Source organism: Suncus etruscus, chromosome 19 (genome assembly GCF_024139225.1).
Source record: "Suncus etruscus isolate mSunEtr1 chromosome 19, mSunEtr1.pri.cur, whole genome shotgun sequence".
In the NCBI taxonomy this organism is placed as follows: Eukaryota; Metazoa; Chordata; class Mammalia; order Eulipotyphla; family Soricidae; genus Suncus; species Suncus etruscus.
The window spans coordinates 6,342,282-6,361,671 of record NC_064866.1 but is presented as its reverse complement, the minus strand read 5'-3'; the positions used below and the strand labels follow the sequence as shown (position 1 = coordinate 6,361,671).

General features: G+C 39.4%; 1 non-coding gene across 1 annotated transcript; it reads left to right on the top strand.

The window, feature by feature from the left end:
* Positions 1–18,242: 18,242 nt before the first annotated feature.
* On the top strand, positions 18,243–18,346 carry LOC125997830 (small nucleolar RNA U13). The gene has a single exon (XR_007491838.1). It is a non-coding gene; the product is annotated as a small nucleolar RNA U13 (small nucleolar RNA).
* The last annotated feature ends 1,044 nt before the right edge of the window (positions 18,347–19,390 follow it).

Below are 19,390 nucleotides of genomic sequence, written 5' to 3'. Positions count from 1 at the left end.
GAGGGCAATTCGGTGATGGGAATTCCCCTGATTTTATGTTAATATGTACCTAAAATATTATTGTCAATGATATGTAAGCCACTATGATTAAAATAAAAATTGTATTTATTAAAAAATAACTGTCCAAAAAATAAACAAGAAACTTATCATAAGAGGAGGAACAAAATATTCATCCAGCAGATACAGGAGCTAGATGAAGGTAGCAAAGGAGAAATTCTCTTACACCTGGAGATGGGAGAAAGTAAATGACTGAAAACAAGGAAGATAAATGAGCCTCTGAAACAAATGTATTCATTTTCTCTTCAAGCAAATCAGGTCAACCCTTATCTAAATTATATGTTGAGATTCCTTGTAACAGGTTCTTGGAAAGAGAGTTTCAATAAGAAGTGTTAACCAAAGACATGAAGACCATTGACCTATTTCTGTTTCTCCCACATTTAAGCCAATTAAAAATCATTAATGAAGCTCCTGCTACATTTTGTGCATGATGCTGATTCTGTGTTTATACAGTTGAATAAGACATACTTTCCGCTTCTCAAAATATCATCTTATGAGAAAGACAGGTCCATCAATCAACAGAACAAAGATGATAAGAGCTCTCGGAACAGATGAAGAAGCAATTACTTCAGCCCAAGAGAGGCAAATAAAGCCACAGTCAGATAACGGTTGAGTTGGACTCTAAGTATGTTAGGAGGTTGTCAGAGGACAAGCAGAACACTGAAGGGAAACTTTCTGTTGTAACTGGACTCGAATGCCCTTAGGATAGTAGATGAGGCTTCAGGTAGGAACAGGGTCAGGCTTCAGAGAGATTGAGCAACATGTCCAAAGTTCACCATTGTTTTAGGAAGGAAAGTGGAAAGGATGAAATCTCTTTTAAAATACAATTTTGGAAACATTATGGAGCATAGAAGGAGGTACAATTCTGAGAAGAGCCAAAGAGAATGTGAGGCTGAACTCTAAGAGGTTCGATAAGATAAGTGCAGGTAAGAAATGGCTGTCTGTAACTGGGATAATAGCTTCATAGTCTGAACATATGATTTGCACGCAGAAGTCCCAGGTTCTATCCATGGCTCTGTATAGTATGCTGTGTACTGCCAGGAGTGAACAAAAAAGGAAGGAAGGAAGGAAGGAAGGAAGGAAGGAAGGAAGGAAGGAAGGAAGGAAGGAAGGAAGGAAGGAAGGAAGGAAGGAAGGAAGGAAGGAAGGAAGGAAGGAAGGAAGGAAGGAAGAAGGAAGGAAGGAAAAGAAGGAAGAAGAAGAAAGAAAGAAAGAAAGAAAGAAAGAAAGAAAGAAAGAAAGAAAGAAAGAAAGAAAGAAAGAAAGAAAGAAAGAAAGAAAGAAAGAAAGAAAGAAAGAAAGAAAGAAAGAAAGAAAGAAAGAAAGAAAGAAAGAAAGAAAGAAAGAAAGAAAGAAAAGAAAGAAGGAAGAAAAAGAAAGGAAGGAAGAAGAAAAGAAAAAGAAAGAAAGAAAAAATTCTATATGAACAACTATTTGTGGGGAAAAACTGTAGTATGAACAACTTTGCAACCAGGGTGTTTATATAAAAATATAAAAATATATAAAAAAGAAATAACTGGGTATGTAAGTAAAAAAATAAAATGAGTCAAATGAAGTCATAGGATCATCTCTTGGGAAGGGTTGGCATAATTTTATTATTCTATTGGCAAAGAATAAAGACTTTACTTCAGCAGAATCATAAATATGTTACCTTCACAATCCAAAATTGGATTCAGAAACCAAACTGGAGTTGCAGCTGGGCCTGTAAAATTAAAGAACAAGATACTATTGAAATGTATTCTATTACTTATTTTCCCTCCCTTTTTCAGCTATACGCCTACATTTCTGCTTCCTTCTGTGTTCATTTTCTCCCTCATCTATGCTTTTTTAAAAAGCAATTTTTGGGGGGACTGGAATAGAATTCAGTTGCCAAAGCACCTGCCAATTCTGGCAACTTTATTGTTTGTCCCTGGCAGTCAAAAGTGATTTCTGGCCATACTACAGTCAGGTGTATGCATGAGCATTGAAGGGAAAAGGTGCCACCACCAGCCAGCATTGCAATGAAGAAAGAAGGGCAACACTACACCAGGAGTTGAGCCCCTAAGTATGCAAGCACGGGAGCACCACTAGAAAAGGATCCCTAATGAGCACCCTCAGAAGTATCACAACCAAAGGAATGTGACATCTAGCAAGCTTCATAACCAAGTGTTCTTGGGACTCCTGGTATTCACAGCAATAGAATCAAATAAGAAAGGAAGGCCTGGAGAGATAGCACAGCGGTGTTTGCCTTGCAAGCAGCCGATCCAGGACCAAAGGTGGTTGGTTCGAATCCCGGTGTCCCATATGGTCCCCCATGCCTGTCAGGAGCTATTTCTGAGCAGACAGCCAGGAGTAACCCCTGAGCACCGCTGGGTATGGCCCAAAAACCAAAAAAAAAAAAAAGAAAAGAAAAGAAAGGAAAGCAAAAGAAGGGAGGGAGGGAGGGAGGGAAGGAGAGAAAAGAAAGGAAGGGAGGGAGGGAGAGGAGAGAGGGAGGAAGGAAAAGAAGGGAGGAAGGAAGGGAGGGCGCAGTGCTGTACTAGCCTCTTAAGCAACTTTGTTGAGGTCTTCCTGATGAATTCCTGTAAAGTGTACAACTTGATGTTTCAGAATATGTACACATCTATGAAACCATGACCACGGTCAAGATCATGAATTATGTCATCACCCAGATTTTTTTGTTTGGTTTGGTGGCACTAGAAATCAAAGCTCAGAGCTTTACACTTAACATTTAATCCATTTAAGAGGTCATATCCATGTTAGAGCTAGCTTTCCTTTTGTCTTTTTCTAACTCCTTTTCTCCCTCCCCATTCTGTCTCTCCTTTTCCTGACAGTAACTGACCTGAGCTCTGTCACAGAGATAGGTTAGCATTTGCAAGAGATTGGTATAAACTGAAGCAGAGAGTAAAACCCTACCTTTGCTTAGATGGTTTCACTCAAATTGATTTGGGCTATTGTGTGTAGTTATCCTATATTCCTTTTATTTGTGTGGTTTTGAAACCACACCCCACAGTGCTCAAGACTTACTTTGGCTCTGTGCTGAGGGATCATAGCTAGCAGGGCTCAGAAGATTCAGAAGATCATATGCAGTCCCAGGGATTGAACCCAGTCAGCCATGTGCACGGCAAGTGTCTTACCCAATGCACTATCTCTACACCTTGCTATCTATTCCTTTTATTGCTGAGTTAATCACTGTTGCTTTTCTTTGAGTTTTGTTCCTCTACTGACCTCTGAATAGTGGAAGCTTCAAGTCTGCTTTTTTGTTTTTTTCTTTTTATTATTAGAACATATTCTGTGGTGCTTAGGGCTTACTTCTGGCTCTTTGCTTAAGGATCACTCTTGGCAATGTTCAGGGGACCATATGCATCTAATCTGTTGTAATCTCTCCAGTGAAACCTGCCTTTATAGCTGCTTCCACAAAACTACTGAATTCTTTTTGACAAAGGGGCAAGAAATCCTAAGTGGAGCAGGGAAAACCTCTTCAACAAGTGGTGCTGGCAGAACTGGTTAGCCACTTGCAAAAAAGCGAACATAGACCCCCAGTTAACATCATGTACAAAGGTAAAATCTAAATGGATTAAAGACTTTGATATCAGACCTGATACCATAAGGTATATAAAACAACATGTCGGTAAAACACTCCATGACATTGAATTCTCTTTCTGATCTCAAGTTCAGAAATTCCTGAGAATGGCTCAATTTGACCTGTGTTGAGCATAAACTCACCCCTGTGCACATTGGTTGGGTAGTCAGAGGCCCATGAGAAACATGGAAGAATCCCAAGAATTTTTTAGGATGTGTTTGATCTTAGCCTTAAACCCACATGGGATTATCTTGTTTTTTAAAATCTTCTTTCCTTGCCCTACTTTATGCTTAAACTGTAAAGATTGAGTGTTACTGTGAAAGAGAGTGAGTTTTATATAATTTTATTATCCAGATTTCTTTGTTATTGAGAAGATATTTCTATTTTCACTGATTATTCATGGATGTATCTAGTTTAAAGCTTCCTATTATTTGGCACAGCAGGAAGAGTATAAAAGTTCAGAAATAGACACACACATATATATAGGAATTTAGTTTATTATAGAGGTAAATCTGTAAGGGGGAATGGTAGGCTATTAAATAAATTATAGTAGCATAACTGTGTGTCTATTTGGCAAAAAATAAGTTGGATAGGTCTCAAGGGCTTTGCCAAAATTTATTCCAAATTAGTCAGATATTAATACCTGTCTTGAATAAACTGGATCAAAAATCTGTCACTTAGTCCAAAAAGAAACCATGCAACAAAGGACTTTTGAAAGGAATAGTGAGATCTTCCCACGTAAAAATGGATTTATGTGCTAAAGATTAGACTCAGCAGCAAATTATATGAAACCAAGAATAATTTCAGCCTGTCAGTAATTAATATTCACTCTTTTCTTTAACTACCTACCTTCTCTTTCTCTTTTCTTCCTATAGAACCACCAAATTTTAACTCTTCTTGGGTATAATTTAGGGGTTTTTTGTTTTGTTTTGTTTTTGTTTTTGTGTCACACCCGGCCGTGCTCAGGGGTTACTCCTGGCTCTATGCTCAGAAATCGCCCCTGGCAGGCACAGGGGACCATATGGGATGCCAGGATTTGAACCACCATCCTTCTGCATGAAAGGTAAACAAACGCCTTATGTCTGGCCTCTATAGTTTAGGTTTTTACCTGAACTTTTGTGAAGCCTCATCCTCCACCCATATTTCTTAGGTAACTTGACCTTACCTGCAAGACCCCACCCATTCCTGGGAGGGGTCTTGGAAAAGGTAGATAAGCCTTTGAGCCAGGGGATTAGGGGGTCTGCCCTGCTGGGCTCTTTGGCTTTTGGGTCTTTGTCTCTTTTGGTCTTTGACCAGCATGGAGGTAAAAGGGAGATGGCTGAAAGGAGTTAAGATGCAGGGCTAGCTAAGAATGGCTGAATGCTTGAAAGGTTAGGATAGAGGCCACACATGTGGTGGATAGGGTATGAATAAAGTTGATGCTTCCTGATGCCTGCCTGTGAGTGAGTTCAATACCCGTCGCTTTCCTGAACCCCAGACCCGCTGGTTGATGGGGAATGAAGCCACGTGGCCGGGGCCTAAAGACCAAGGCCTCCATCCTTCACCATCCATCGCCATCCAGCTCCAGCTCCACTTCCAGCCCCATCCTTAATTATTTGATTCAACATCCTGAACTTTTGTATCCAAAATTGCAGTTGTTCACTCCCCCCAAAATGTGATTTGCCTTTGTTGTGGAGACACCCCTGGTAGTGCTTAAGGCTTATTCCTGACTCTGCTTTCTAGGATCGATCTGGGCAGTGCAAGAGATACCATAGAGTGATGCAGATTAAACTGAAGTAGGTCATAGGCACCTTCTTTTCTATCTTTTTGGACCAGCTTTGCATTTTTAATCGTCTCATGAATTTTTTTTAATAATTTCTTTATTTAAACACCATGGTTACAAAATGGTTCATGATTGAGTTTCAGTCATACAATGTATGCCACCCTTCATCAGTGCACATTTCTTGACACCAATGTCCTAGTTTCCCTCCCGCCCATCCATTCCCCTGCCTACCTCTAGGGCAAACATTTTACTTCTCTCTCTCTCTCTCTCTCTCTCTCTCTCTCTCTCTCTCTCTCTCTCTCTCTCTCTCTCTCTCTCTCTCTCCCCCTTTCTCCTCTCTCTTTCTCCCTTTCTCTCTCTCCCTTTCTCTCTCTCTCCCTCTCTCTCCCTCCCTCTTTTGTTTCCTTGTTTGACTCTGGTTTGCACTATTATTAATGAAGGGGTAACATGCATATAAATTTATCGGCACTAGTTCTTGTCCAAAGTGATCAATTCTAACTATCATTATCACAGTGGACCCTTCTCTACCCTAACTGCACTCACCACTTTTTAAGGTCCACCTGGCCCTCATCTCTATTGTCTCTGGATTTTATTACCATACACAGTGGAATACTATGCAGCTGTAAGAAACATAAAGTCATGAAATTTGCTTTTATATGGATGAATATGGACAGCATTGTGCTAAGTGAAATGAACCAGAGTGAGAGAGGAACAGATATCAATTAATCTCACTCATTTGTGGGATATAAATCTTGTGAATTTTTAAGTTAATGTTGCCCAAAAGTATTTGATACAATATGGTGCACCAATACAATGGGACTACTTCAGGTTATGAAAGAGAATAGGGAGATTTCTTAGGAAATGATATTGAAAGGTTTCCACAGTGGGTTATCAAGTGAAATAACATAAGTAGTAGACAATGGGACCAGAATGATAACACAGCAGTAAGGTGTTTGCCTTGCACATGGCCAACAGAAAACGGATGGTGGTTCGAATCCCAGCATCCCATATGGTCCCCCGAGCCTTCCAGGAGTGACTTTTGAGTACAGAGACAGGAGTAATTCCTGAGCACTGCCAGGTGTGACCCTAAAACAAACAAAAAAAAGTAGAAAATATTTAGATTTCCCCTTTTTGTGTAGAAAAAAATTCAAATTTATTTGCTTACATATGTTTAAAATTTCTGAAAGAAGTGATAGAAAATATGAATATGAATAGGCAGTTTGGGAAGATAAAGAAAACTGGGCACAGGGAGAACAGGGAAAGAAAATAGTTATCTATGTGGATGTTTGTTTAATTTTTGAATTGTAAGCCTATATTATCTACACCAATGATCATTTATTGATAATTTTATAGCATGTCTTAAATTGAACCAAGTTGTTTACTTCTAAGACTTGATTCAAGAAAATTCATAACTTGAAGGTTCCAGTTCAACAAGACTGAATCTTTATTCAAATTTGGCTTCAAGGCTTTGGTGTAAGTCTCTGATATTCATCATGTTTCTAGATCATTCTATTCCGCATATACACCAATATACCTACAATATACTCACACACTCACACTTAGGTGTGTAGGTCACACTTTCTGAAATATATACCACCACACACACAGATACACATGCAAACATCTCTAGATCATGCCATTCCACTTATACATCTGTACACACACAGATATTCTGGTAAACTACATACACCAGTGTTGTGTTACTGATCCTACCCTAATCAATTATTGTACCCCACCCTACGGTGTGACCTGATGATAGTATATTGGATTATTCCTTACTTGGTATTCTGCTCCCACCCTATGGTGGTACCTGATTCTTGTCGATAAAAGCAAGGATCTGAGGAAGGCTGGGGCTCATTCTTCGGTCTTCTTCCACTGAGCTGCACTCCATCTTAGGAGCAGAAAGCTTTTGTGGCTTGAATTCCTTGCTTGAGCACTGGATTTCTTGAACTCATTCTTGTACCTTTACACTGTGTGAATTATTTTCTGCAGATCTCTACAACTAAAACTGTTCCCCCTAACTTAATCAGACAGGGGAATGGGAACTGCCTTTCCTGTCTGGGAGCTCAATGGGAATCAAACCTTAACCAATCTCCTAGAGAATGTGACACTCCACACCAGAACAGCAATAGACACACAATAGACACTCATAAAGCCTATACTACATAGGCATGTTCACTCACTTAAATGAGTATAAGACCTAAGCAGAGAAAGAGCACAGATAGAACTTGAGCTTAGATTGAGTGGATGGTATCTCTAGAAAAAAATTCAGGGTCCTATAGAGTGCATTTTTCGGAGGTTACTGGAGAAATTAAGAGTGTCCTGGGAATAGCAAATGGGATCAACAGAAATAGAATTCAATCCTTTTGCAGGTTTCGTTTTAATTGTTACAAGTGCATGCAAGGACACAACCTTCAGCAGATCTTGAGGTTGAGTCACCTGCCTTGAAACTTCTCAACAAGGGGCGGGCTGTCATCTGTCCCTATGTCCACATTCAACTATCTTTTATTCAAGGTACTATTTAGTAGGGCTTTGAGGACAGCTAAGAGCTTCTCTACATCAAAGGCCACTGAGCGTTCTTTAACCTTTATTCCTGATTACAGAGATAAAACAAGAGTAAACAACCACTTGAATGAATGTTCTCTGTTAAAGACTGTCAGTCACATTTAAATGGAGTCCTCCTTCCCTATCTCAGGTTCTGCCTTTAGGCCTTTAGGGCTAGAATCTTCAGTTCTGACCTAAGTACAGGGGTGAGTCTTCTCAAAGTGCTCAATTCATTTTCTGAAATGCCTCCCTTAATCACTACTAGGAAATGTTCTGGTACTAAGCTCTATTGGGAGATTTACAACACTACTCTGGCACCAACTTGTGCCAGTTTTGATATGACAACGAGGAAAGAAAAACTTGACCTAAGACCAGGCTGTCCTATCACATCACCTAACACTAAATGGAAATCAGAAGAGCTATCGTCCTTTGAACTGTGAAAAATAAGAGCACCAACAACAGAAAACTGACTTTGACAACAGTGACTGAACAGAGCCTACCTTGGGACTAATAAGGAAAATCCTACCCTAGGATGTAGTCCAGGACACATAAAAGACAACAACAAGATGTCATTGCAGAGGTCCAACTTGGACAACAGAGACTGAGCAGAACCTTTGGATCCATAATATCCTAGGCTTCAGCTTAGGGACTGAATGAAAACAGGGAGCAAATGTTACAGAAGACTGAACACCACAACAATGATGGATAGGAACCTCTAGAACCTAGAGACTCTATCCTAGACCCTGAGCTATAACCTGCACAAATACCAAGATCCCTCACTACAGTGGTTTGATTTTCTCACACACAACTGAGAGGAAACTTTTCTGGTATCACAAAAAAGCCTTTGGGATGGGGTAATGAGTATATATGGAGCCAGGAGTTGATCCCATGATGGTATGCTTCACGGATGGAGAAACCCTGAATCTCTTAGGCCATGGGAATTCCCTTTCTTTCCCAATGCTTACTGTGCCTATGCAAAAAAAAAAAAAAAGTGGGGGGAATGCCAAACCCTACCACTCCAGCACCCATACTTTTTCTTGTTTTGTTTTGATTTGTTAGTTTTTTACTTTATTTTCCTTCTCTTTTTTCTCCCACTTTTCTCTTTCTTTTTCACGCTTGTGGTTATTATTTAGAGATTTATTTTTATTTTTATTTGCCAGGCCCATTTTTTTCTTTTTTCTTCCATTTTTCTTTGTTTTTTTTTCTCTCTCTTCTTTCTTTTTTTGGTAGTTGTCACCAAATTTTTTTCTCCCCGTTTTCTTATCCTTTTTATCTCCAATGACGGTGAAATGGATGCTCAATCTACAACAAGCTGTAAAGTGGAGACCAGTTGCACTAGCACACTGGGGGGTAGAGGAGGGAGATATGGGATGCATACTGGGAACAGGGGCAGAAGGAGGACAGCATTGGTGGTGAGAATGCCCCTCATTCATTGTCGCTATGTACCATAAATGATGCAGTGAAAAATTTATAATGCACTTTGGTCACAATAAAAATTAAAAAAAAAAAAAAAAAAAAAAAGGAAATGTTCTGTCAGGCTCTGTTGAAACTAAGGTTTGACTTTACTTTGGCTCTGGAACTCTTCTGACTAACATAAAACTCTCTGTAGGGAGCCAGATTCTCCCTCACAGTCTTGGCATAAGCACAGCCATCTTGTAGCAAACTGCCATTTTCTAACAGGCCTGTCCTTTAGTTGAGCTATACATTGTGTACGTGCCAACTGGGCATGAGTTGACGCAGATCAAAAGAACCATAAGGTCACACTCTTCTGGCTCAGGAAACTCAGACCTATAGATAGAGCATTTGGTGTGATAATAGGATGGTCCTTAGGAAACTTGTATTAAATTAACAGGCACATGCCAAACCTTTTGAACTGCATGATGACAAATGCTTGCTTGACCAATGTTTGCATTGTCCCCTCCTCCCTTTGTGTAAAAATTATATAAGTCATGGCATTTCAAAAATAAATCGACATCATAATCAGAATCCTTGGTGGTCCCCTTTTTCCCACCCATTTCCTTTTCAGGTGCAGACCCTTTCCACGACCACGAATAAATTGAAACTGCTGGCCGGCACAACTCCCTATGTTATCGACTGTCCAACCCTGAATCAAAGGTCAGATCTAAATACCCAAGCCAAAGCCAAGGACAATAGAATCAAGAGACCCAAATTATAACAAGCTAAACACAAAATGAACCTGTTACACTAGTGTCCTGGGGGCTAGGGTTTGGGGTTTGGAATACATGTGGGGAACTATGGTAGAGGTAGGTCAACATTGTTAGTGGGAATGGCCTTAATTCACTGTCACTAAATTCCTAAAATACAACTATAATTCACAATGGTCTCAATAAAGAAAACAAAACAAACAAAAAAAAACAACAAAAAAACTCTCTATGTCAGGACCAGAGAGATCAGCATCAAGTGATGAGATGTTGTCCTGTACATCAGGGAATTAAATTGAATTTAAGCTTCTTAAACTATTTCAAATTCACTTCTTCTCCCACAGCACTTTGCATATAAAGTTCACCTATAAGGTGCTCACATGAATGTTATTTTTTAGATTTTATACCTAGAAAACTTTATGAGTATCTGCATTGTTTTCTATATTATAGAACTTCTTCTACCCTGAAAATTTCAACAGCTATGACTTTACAAATAGCAAATCCTGAGGAAAGCTTCTACATTGTTCTAGGCACTCTACCTGCCACCAAGGTTCTCAAAGGCACCCTGTCTACCACCTTCATTCCAGAAATTCACCATCCATCTTTCAGCCTTTTGGCTGAGTGTAGAGAGTTGCCACACTGAAAGAAGGAGCTGCTCTGGTCTCCAGACTTTTCCCCTTCATTTCCAGCTTCCCACATGTAAATACAAGCAGAATCGGGCAGCTTGGAAAGAAGACACACAGGCCTTGTTATTGTTCCGGGTGAAAGGCAGAGAACTGAGGAGGCAGAGAAGTGGCAGTTGAAGCCTTTTAATTGGCTGGCAATTAATTCTTTCACTTATTTTCAATTAAAATGTTCAACCATTTCTAGGTCCTCATCAACAACTGTAAACATCAGTGTCTTTTCAGCACTTGGAAGGCGCTGAGTATAAACAGCCCATTACCTTACAGTGGAAGACAAATCGTCAAACCTTGATTAAGGCGAATGCTCTGGGAACAAGCTTTACCGGTTCATTGATTCTTCTACTTATCAGCGACTCTGCCAAAAAACTCTCTTTTAATTCTAGTATTCATTCATTTGCTCGTTTCATCAATTAATCAAACATAATGCAGTGCAGAGGTTAAGAGCTGTCTTCAAGCTAAGTTGGCTGGATCCAATCCCAGTTTCATCTGGGTTACTCTGGCCAGTCCACTTGGCCTCTCAAGCTCTGTCTTCTTATATCTATAATATATATATATATGGTTGAGAGCATAATAGTATTTGTTTTATGACATATTAATGAAACTGAGACAGACTTACATAAATAAAACCAATAGGATAAACACAAAGTAGGAGCTATTTAATTGTTGCTGTTATTCTTGTTGACCATTCCTAGATTGTATTCATGAAATGATAAAGTACAGGATAATGATTAAGCCAACACAATAGCGAATCCCAACTATTGTAAAAACAGTACAAAATTATTGGAAAAACATGTTATCTTCTTCTAATTCTGTTCCTCAGAAGTAACAATTACTAATAATTTTATTTGTATTTTTCCAGGATTTCTCTCTTTCTTTTTTCTTTTTCTTTATTTTTGTTTTTGGGTCACACCCAGCGGTGCTCAGGGGTTACTCTTGACTCTGCTCTGAGAAATCACTCCTGCCATGCACGGGGGACCAAATGGGATGAGGGGATTCTAACCACCATCTGTCCTGGATCATCTGTGTGCAAGGAAAATGCCCTTCCACTGAGCTAGCTACCTCTCTGGCCCCTAGGATTTCTTTCTTGGCATGTGAAAAATATATTCATAAACATTGCTTGCTTGTTTTATTAAAAAATACAATCATTTTGATAAAAAATATTTTACATATGCATTAGCAGGTCAGTCCATACAGACTTAACTCCTTGTCTTATCCAATATGATAAATCATACTTTTAAGTTTAATTCCAGCTGATGCATAATAGGATTTTTCCTATTTATTACTAATATGAGCAAATCTGAAATAAACATCTCTGTGCATACAGGTTTGTACATTTTTAAAAGTTTATTTTTTTTGAGGGATATACTGGCTGTGCTCTGGGATTGCTCCTGGTTCTGTGATCAGGGATCACTTCTGGTGATGTTTGGGATACTACATGAAATAATGCAGATCGAACTTGGGTCAGCCACATAAAAGTTAAGCACCCTGTGGCCGAAGAGATATCATAGCAGTAGGGCATTTGCCTAGCATGGGGAATAAGGAGGGACCGGCTTGATATCTGCCATCCCTATGGTCCCCCAGTCTGCCAGAGGCTGTGAGCCAGGAGTGACCCCTGAGCACTGCTGGGTGTAGCCCAACAACCAACTAATCAATCAATAAAATTAAAAATAAAAGTTAAGCACCTTACCCACTGCACTATCTTGCAGGCCTCCAGGTTTTTTTTTTTCTTTAGGTGTTTCTTTTTAAATTTTTATTTATTTATTTTGGGCTTGGGGTCACACATGTCAGTGTTTAGGGATTACTCTAAATTCTGTATTTGGGAGTTACTCTAGGAGATGTTCCGGAGACTATCACCTCAGGGGACCATACCTTAATGAAAATCAGAATGGCTTTTTCTGCTGAGCCTGCCTAGACCCAAAGACTATAATCTCTTCAGGACCCACACCCAGTAAGATGTCCCCACCCAACACACGTGGGGCCAATTCCTGCCGTGTGATTGAGTACCAGAGACTTATAAAGCACGGTGGCCATGCTCTCTGCCTCTTCTCTGCTGAGCCTGCCTAGACTCCAGGGACTATAACCTCTTCAGGACCCACACCCGAAACGCAGCCGCTCCACTTCTCTTCATGGCCGCGCTTATCTTGTAACCCCTGAATTCCATTTCTGCACATTTTAAGAAGCAATCTACAGCCTTACCAGTGGAGTAATTTTGCAGTACACCTCCATATTTACAGAAATCACGATGGCAAAAAAAAAAAAAAAAAAAAAAAAAAGAAAAGAAAAGAAAAGAAATCACGATGGCTCCTCTAATAATCTAAAAAGTAGGAAACAAATAGGTTTCCTCTCAAATATGAAGTTTAAAGTAGAATTATGGAAAATGTTCAGGGAGTTCAAAAAAAAGCATCGATAAACTTGACTGGAGCAAAATTAAGCATCAAGAAGATTTGTCAACTGAAATTAGAAATTTTCACACTGAACTAACAGATCAGAAAAACTGAGCTAACCGGGGCGCGTTATCCCTAGCCTGAGGAGTGCTGGGAGGCTTGCCAGGCCCCCAGCCGTCCTTGTCTTTTTCCCCTGACCCCTGGTGCCAGCTCAGATGGCCAGAAGTGGGTTCAGGTGGACTCTTAGTGGTCCTCAGTTTCCCCCCTCCCTCCGTACTCCAGGGGGGAGGTGCATGGGGAGGAGGGCAAGCAGACATCTGGCTTCCAGTTTCCTCTTTGATTCTGGAGACCAGCTCTTGCCAGGTATGGGGTTTGGGGAGGCCCCATACCAGAGCCTTTCTCCCTAGCCTGAGGAGTGATGGGAAGCTTGGCAGGCCCCCAGCCGTGCTTGTCTTTTTCCCCTGACTCCAGGCCTTCCCTGGGTGCCAGCTCAGATGGCCAGAAGTGGGTTCAGGTGGACTCTTAGTGGTCCTCAGGCTTCCCCCCTCCCTCCATACTCCAGGGGGGAGGTGCATGGGGAGGAGGGCAGGCAGACGTTTGGCTTCCAGTTTCCTCCTTGATTCTGGAGACCAGCTCTTGCCAGGTATAGGGTTTTTTTCCCCAGGACTTCAGTCTTTCCCTGGGCACCAGTCTAGGTGGACTCTATAGGGGTCAACAGGCTTTCCCCCTATCTCTCCCTACACTAATGGGAATGCGCTCTGGAAGGAGGGCAGGCTGTTCTAGCACTGGTTTATGTTGGGACAGTCAGTGGAAATTTTTTCTCTTTGTTTTCATATTGATAGTATTGTGTGCATATATTCTATATATCCATAATATCCATCTTGTATTGGGACCTTGATACTGCCCTACAAAGCTCATTTCTAATATTTTACTGCCTCAGTCCCAACCCTTATTTCCCCCCATCCTCCCATGTAGGTGCAGCTAATGACATGAAGCTCACCACATAGAGTGATAAGTGCAGTTAGAGAAATAACTATACTGAAAACTATCATAACAATGTGAATGAATGAAGGAAAAAGAAAGCCTGTCTCGAGTACAGGTGTGGGTGGGGTGGGGAGTAGGTAGATCTGGGAAATTGGTGGTGGGAATCCTGCACTGGTGAAGGGGGGTGTTCTTTACATGACTGTAATCATACAACTACAATTATATTTGTAATCACTGTGTTTAAATAAAGATAATTAAAAAAAAGAAAATCAAAATGGAGGAAGCCACATGCAAGGCAAATGTCTTAATCTCTGAACTATCTATCTGATCCAATAAAACATTTAGTTAGCAAATATTCCTTGAAATTACAATATAAGCCATACCCTCTTCAAAAAAGTGTTCAACTTGCTAAATCAGAAGTAAAACAGGATTGGAAGGACAATGTCAAAGTCTTCAAGACAAATCCTCATTGGAGGAAAATATGATGGTGCCATGGGAGGTCGGCTACTGGCATAGGAACTCAAGAAATTCAATTTTTGAATGATCCTTCTTAACAATCTATTTTATTGGAGTGTTTTTTTCTTTGTAAAGATGTTCCAGAAACATTTTTATTAATAGATAAATATGATTAACCAAGGTCCAAGTAATTAGAACTTATATGATTATCTCAGACTCTCATTTTCATTTCTTTTATCTCCAAGTATACTTGTTCCAAATCATTGTGAAATAGAAAAAAAAAGCCTATTACTCCCTGAATTTTATTCTTTTCCACTAGTTAGGTCACCTAAACTAGGTACGAAAGAGAAAAAGATTAGGAAAAGATGGCGAAAAAGTAAAAGAAAGATGATCAGGTTAGAGTGATAATGTAGTAGGTAAGACACTTGCCTTATACACAGCCAACCTGGGTTTGACCCCCAGAATTCTATAGGGTCCCCTTAGCCCTGCCAGGACTAATTCCTGAGCATAGAATCAGGAATAAGTCTGATGCATTGCCTGTGTAACCCAAAAACAAACAAATAAGACACCAATAAAGGAAAGATGGCCAGATGGGAATACTTCTGTGTTTAAATCGGGAAGTCACTAGAGAAATCTTACATTAACTCTACATGGAAAGGATACAAAGGACACATTGGTAATGTCTCTGGGTCTCTTAAGATAAGTACACATGAGAAGAGTGGCTGATTATAGGTGACCCCAGTAGAATAGCTGGCACTATATATGTATCCTGAGCATTATCATTCCTGAGTAGAGAACCAGGAGGAATTCCTGAGCTTCACCAGCATTATTTTTCCCCAAAATGTGGTACTTATGTTGTTCACATCCCTTCTACTAACATTCCAATTGCAAGAGTTAGTTCTAGGTCCTTTCTAACTGCAAAAGACACTGAAAAATGTGTTTGCAACCAGGGTGGGCTACTTGCCAAGATAAATCTTAGTGCTTTGAAAGAAGGAGGAAGAGGACAAATAGAGGGGGGAGAGGGAGGGAGAAAAGGAAGAAGAGGGGAAAAGTAAAGAATTGACATTAGCAATTTTGTAGGATTTGGTACAAGAGGTAAGACATGAAAGCATGACACCAAGGGGCAATCGTAGCTAGGTAAGATACTTGAAGACAAGTGTCTTCAATCTAAAAAAGCATTTTTTAAGAGAGCACTCTGGGGTTCCCTGACTTGGTCAGTTCCCTAACTTTGTCATGTGGTACCACTACTTGAGATTTGCCTTTCAGAGCTGTGATGGTACTTGTCATTAATGAATATTTGGACAACCTTCTTTTCTGTTAGAATGGAAACTCCATGAGGTCAGAAACCATATCTTTCTTAACAGAGGCTGCATTTTCAGTACTATCCTATGGCTTGCTACTGATAGTGCTAAAAGAACTGTTTCTTGAACCTTTATTCCAGGAAAACAAATACAAAAATACCTAAACTTTGTTCTCAAGACATTCCCAGTTTTGTTTGGGGAGTAGTGATATTAAAACCTATGCAACTAGAGTATTGAACAAGTCTAGTAGGTTAGAAACCAGAGAGTAATTTTAGAGTACAAATTAATTAGCCTCTCTCTACCTGCTATTGAAGGTGGGAGGGGATCCCAGAATTGAGGTCCAGGGGTCAGAGTGATAGTACAGCTCTTGCCTTGCTTGCAGCTGAGCACTGCCAGAAGTGATTCTTGAGTGGTACTGAAAGTATTGATCAGTACCTGGGTACTGATGGGTGCAATCCCAAAACAAAACCAAAGAATGGAAGTCCAATTCTCAGTTTAGAAATGAGAAAGCAAGTTATTAAAAGTTAGAACAAACTTGTCAATATGTGTCATGCTCACTGGTGTAAGACATCTCATTGTTGTCAGGACTTGGATTTCCCTAATGATAAGCAATGATGAACTCTTTTACATGTGTCTATAAGCCATCTTTTGGTCTTCCAAAGTGATGTGTCTGTTCATTTCCTTTCCACATTTTTTGACTGGGTTTTTTGGTTTTGTGGAGTCAACTTTTGTGAGTATTTTGCATATCCTAGATATCAAACTTTTTTCTGATGTGTTGAGTGCAAAATTTTTCTCACATTCAGTTACTGTCTTCTAATTTTAGCCCGTGTTTCTTTTGCCATACAAAGACTTTTAGTTTCATGGAGACATTAATGAATATTTGGACAACTTTCTTTTCTGTTAGAGTGGAAACTTCATGAGGTCAGAAACCATGTCTTTCTTAACAGAGGCTGCATTTTCAGTACTTTCCTATGGCTTGCTACTGATAGTGCTAAAAGAACTGTTGTTTTTTTTTTTTATTTGTTTGTTTTTCTTTTTTTTTTTTCAGGTTTGATGCTATAGCTCTTGCCATTGGCAACCTACCATTGAATTCTTTGATATCTAAGTCTTAGAGTGTTTTGTCTATGTTTTCCTCAATGAACTTCATGGATTTGGGTCTAATCTCAAGGCCTTTAATACACTTTAAATTGACTTTTGTGTAAAGTGTGAGATATGAATTAATCTTTAATTTCTTACACATGGTTATCTAATTGTTCCAATGCCATTTGTTGAAGAGACTTTCATTGTTCCATTTCAAGTTCTTGGCTCTTTGTCAAAGATTAATTGACCATATATACATGATGGTTTGACATTGGATATTCTATTCTGACCTATTGGTCTGAAAGTCTGTCTTTGTTCCAATACCATGATGTTTTGATTAATATGACTTTGTAATAGAGCTTCAAGTGATGCAAGGAGATGTCTCTTAGTTTCTGGTTTTTCAATATGAATTTGGCTATCCTATGTCCTTTATGGTTTTACAAAAACTTCATAATTTATTGGTCTAAGTTTTTGAAGAATGTTGCCTGAATTTGAATGGGATTGCATCTATATAATAGTTTAGGTAAGATGGTCATTTTGATGATATTGATTCTTCCAATTCATGAGCATGGAATATTCTTCCATTTCCTTAGGTCTTTAATTTCTTTCTGAAGTGATTTGAAGTTTTTATGGTATACGTCTCTTATCTCTCTTGTTAGGTACTTGATAGTTTTGGACACTATTTTAAGTGGGACAGACTCTTTGATCCCTTTCTCCTTTGAGTTGTTATTTGTATAAAGGATTGCAACTGTCTTTTTTTGTATTGATTTTATAGCCAGACACTTTTCTGTATCAGTTTATTGTCTATAGAAGCTATTTTAATGGACTATTTAGGGTCTTCAGTGTATATAAACATGTCATCTGCAAAAAGAGACAGTTTGACTTCCTCTTTTCCAATTTGAATTCCTTTTTATTTCATTCTCTTGTCTGCTTGCTTTTGCTAGGATTTCTAATATTATGTTGAATAAGAGTGGAGACAGTGGACATCCTTGCCTAAGGCCTGACCTTAGGGGAAATCCTTTCAGTTTTTCACCATTAAGAATAATGTTGGTGGGCCCGGAGAGATAGCACAGCGGTGTTTGCCTTGCAAACAGCCGATCCAGGACCAAAGGTGGTTGGTTCGAATCCCGGTGTCCCATATGGTCCCCCGTGCCTGCCAGGAGCTATTTCTGAGCAGATAGCCAGGAGTAACCCCTGAGCACCGCGGGGTGTGGCCCAAAAACCAAAAACCAAAAAAAAAAAAAAAAAAAAAAAAGAATACTGTTGGATCCTTTTCCGGTTCATAAGCATGATGATCGGATTTTCACATGCCTGTGTGAAATGTGCCTCCCTTCAACCTTGTTACAACATCGGCACATGACCCTTCTGATATGAACAAACAAACAAACAAAAAGAATAATGTTGGCTGCAGGCTTTTTATAGATAGCTGTTACTATCTGAGAAAGATTCTTTTCACACCTATATTGCTGAGGGTTTTCATCATGAATGGGAGTTGTATTTTTTCAAAAGCTTTCTCTGCATTGATTGATATGATAATGTGGCTTTTATCCTTCCTTTTACTGATGTGGTGTATGATATTTATTGATTTGTGTATATTGAACCATCCTTGCATCCTGGAATGAAATCCATTTTATCATGATGTATAATCTTTTTGATGTATAGTTGGATTCTATTTGCTAAAATTATGTTAAGGATTTTTGCATCAATGCTCATCAGTTAGATTGGTCTGTAGTTTTCTTTCTTGGTGGTATCTTTGTCAGCTTTGGGAATAAGCATGATATTAGCTTCATAGAAAGTATTAGAGAGGATTCCCATCTGTTTGACAATTTGGAAGAGTCTAAAGATCAATGGTAGTAACTCTTTTCTGAATGCTCAAAAAAATTCACCTGTAAACAAGTCTGGTCCTGGAGTTTTATTCTTGGGAAGTTTTCTAATTACTGTTTCAATTTCCTTACTTGTAATTGGCCTGTTTACACTTTCTGCTTCCTTCTCATTCAGCATTGGGAGATTTTATTTTTCTAGAATCTGGCCATTTCTTCTAAGTTTTCTAGCTTAACAGAGTAAAGATGTTTGTAATAAGATCTTATGATGTCTTGGATTTCTTAGGGTTCTGTTGTAATCTCTTTCCTTTCATTTCTAATCAAGCTTATTTGTGTATTTCCCTTTTTTTCCTTGTGATTTTTGCTAACAGTTTATCTTATTATTTATTCTTTTTTTTTTTTTTTTTTTTTTTTTTGGTTTTTGGGCCACACCCGGTTTTGCTCAGAGGTTACTCCTGGCTCTCTGCTCAGAAATAGCTCCTGGCAGGCACGGGGGGACCATATGGGACACCGGGATTCGAACCAACCACCTTTGGTCCTGGATCAGCTGCTTGCAAGGCAAACACCGCTGTGCTATCTCTCCGGGCCCTTATTA